A 2,920-nucleotide genomic window follows, 5' to 3' on the forward strand; every position below is an offset into this window, starting at 1 on the left:
AGCCAGAGCCCTCAAGGAAGCCTGACTTCCCACCTCGGGGCTCCCGTCTTACAGTTTACAAACCGCTTTCCAGGCTCCGGGGCAACGGGGCCCCGCGGAAGAAGTGGGGGCCGGGAAGGTTTGTCCACAGGCCTCCTTTTATTTTCGGAACAGAAAGGCAGGGAACATTCTGCCCCCGAAGTTTAGGGACAACCCTGTCTCCCTCCCGGGGTCCTTGCGAGCCCAGGAGGGAGCGCAGGGCCAGGCCAGGGCTTGGCCCCCGTTTCCTTCTGGCCCCAGCGAAGGGGCCTGGTCCCCCCGGAACCCAGACCCCCTTTTAGAGCCCCTTCTCCGGCTCCCTTTTTTCTTTTTTCGGTTTCTCCAGACCCGGGGGGGGGGGGGGGGGGGGGAATTAAAGAAGCCTCGAACCAAGCCGCAGCCCCCTCCCCCTCCGCCCCTGAGACAAACAGGACAAGCTCCTTTCTAAACGTGAGCAAGCCCAGCGAAGGCCTTGAGCCAGGAGAAACCTTGCCTTCAACCCGGGGAAGCTCCCCTCGTTAGAAGAAGAATGATGGTTATCGCCTGATTGATTTAGTGATAAAAATGCCCCGTAATAGATAGATCCCTTGATTTTTCCAAATGCACTTTGGAGCCATCCACACATTTGCAGCTTGGATACATCTAAGCCTTTTTTTTTTTTTTAAGTGAGAATTGGAGAGAATTCATTAAATTAGTCCCTGGGGGAAGATTACGGCTAATTAATTAATTGCAAACATTTCCAGAGGGAAGGTATGTCAATTGTAACGTAATAAAATTAGGTAGTTGAAACCCTTACTCAGCATCTTAGATTGCCCATTCGTTCCCAAGCAGGTTTTTTTTTTTTTTTTTTACGACAGAAAAATGGGGATGGTGGTGGAGAAAAAGCATTAGCTCTGTCCCCTGGCGATCTGGTTGCAAAGGAGAAACTACCACATAGTATGTATTGATTTTCAGCTGATTTATAAGATCTCTGCGGTATCAATGCCTGCACGGGGCCTGCAGGCCTCCCTCTCGGCTTTGCTGTCTGGGATTAGAGGAAAGCAACATGATGTTTCAAAAGAAAAAGAGAGGAGGAGGAAGAACAGTGGTGAAGTAACTTGGGGCGTAGGGCTCTGAAGATACCCCAGCTTATTTTCTTCTTATGCAGAAAAACAAACAAACAAAAAAACCTCCACACACAAGGGGCTTCATGTTCAGGAACCTCCCTCTTGTCTTCCTCGTTGCTTCGTGGTACCAGGATGTGGAGCCTCCGGGTTCCAGGTGTGGGAGACCACGGCTGGATATTTCTTTCCCAGGGAGAGAGGTTGCACCCACAGTGCAACCTACCCTGGGCCGCTGACATGGGGTTGCCACCACCTGGAACGCTTTGTGGGGTTCCCTGCGATTGGTTCCTAGGGAGTGTGCCTATTCTTCCCATCATGTTGGGGCCCCATTTGGGACCCAGAACAAAACAAAGCCAGAGGTGAAGCCGGTATCGACCTCTATCTGGCAGAAAGCGCAGGGGAAAGGCGGCCTGTTTCCTGGAAAGGCTGCTTCAGGGCCACTGCCGTGGGATCTGCGCGAGGGCCCTGAGCTTCTCCGCCACGCTGGCTGTTTATGGCTCTGTTCCGCCGTGATTCATTTAGTTTCGGGAAAAATGCCCAATGGTGTATGTGTACCCAGAGACCTTTATGGAAGCAAGTAAATAGACCTCTCCAATACAGACCCTCCCAGCTGTAGTGAAGGGAGTCAATTAAGCTAATATGTTTCAAGCAATGATACAGAGTCCTTTATGGTATCGAGCAGCATGCCCTGGCATTTCCTCCAGCTGCTCATTAAAACAAATATGGAACAAAGTAAACAATCAAAGGCCCATTTGGAGCAGAGAGTATTAATAGTCCACTTTGTTTATTTCCACGTTGCTTTGCTGCAAGGCATGGAAGGGCCCGGCCAGCAGAGGAAAGGATGTGTCTTTGACAATAAACTTGAACGCAAGTATCACACACACACACACACACACACACACACACGAAAAGAAATCCTACTGTGTTTATTTTGGGTTAAATGTCCATATTTCCTACTGATTCATAAAGATAACAGATTTTCCCGGGGAAGGGGGCGGGCATAAGCCAGAAACGCCCCCAATCAACTTCAAACGCCTCATAGACGAAACATGTGAGTGCAGGGGCACAATAACATCGATGAAAAATGGACTAGATTATATTGTGTAAGTGCAGATGTGTTAGGGACTGTTAAGCACCGAGAAGAATGAAATTCCCCCAATCTCTGCATGAATGAGCAAGTCCAGCTGGACAGACACATCTATAATTTACACCGACCACTCACCGCAGGTCTTCCCGAGTGAAGCCGGAGTGAATGCTCATTGTTCTGACGGAAGCAGCGTGCGTGGCATCTGACGGTGAGAGGCAGGGGGGCCCGGCCTTGCCTGGCTACACATTGTCAACAGCCACTCTGGCATCAGGAGGGGAAAATGCAGAGGCAGTGATTCCCAGATGAGGGTGTCGGTGTTGCTTGGCAGAAAGGTGGCAAATAGAAAGAATGAACTTCTGGATAAAGGAGAGAGAGAGAGAGAGAGAGAGAGAGAGAGAGAGAGAGAATGCAAGGCTCCTGGCGTGTCAGCAAACCAAGTACAACCCTGAGCACAGAGTTCAGAAAGGAGAGCTTGTTAATGACCAAATTCCTTTGCATTCATAACATGGTTTGGAGCTTCCTGAAACACCTCTGCTTGTTCTTTCTTTCTTTCTTTCTTTCTTTCTTTCTTTCTTTCTTTCTTTCTTTCTTTCTTTCTTTCTTTCTTTCTTTCTTTCTTTCTTCTTTCCTTCCTCCCTCCCTCCCTTCCTTCCTTCCTTCCTTCCTGCCTTCCTTCCTTCCTTCCTTCCTTCCTTCCTTCCTCCCTTCCTTC

The sequence above is a fragment of the Myotis lucifugus genome, unplaced genomic scaffold, assembly GCF_000147115.1.
Source record: "Myotis lucifugus unplaced genomic scaffold, Myoluc2.0 scaffold_459, whole genome shotgun sequence".
Taxonomy (NCBI): domain Eukaryota; kingdom Metazoa; phylum Chordata; class Mammalia; order Chiroptera; family Vespertilionidae; genus Myotis; species Myotis lucifugus.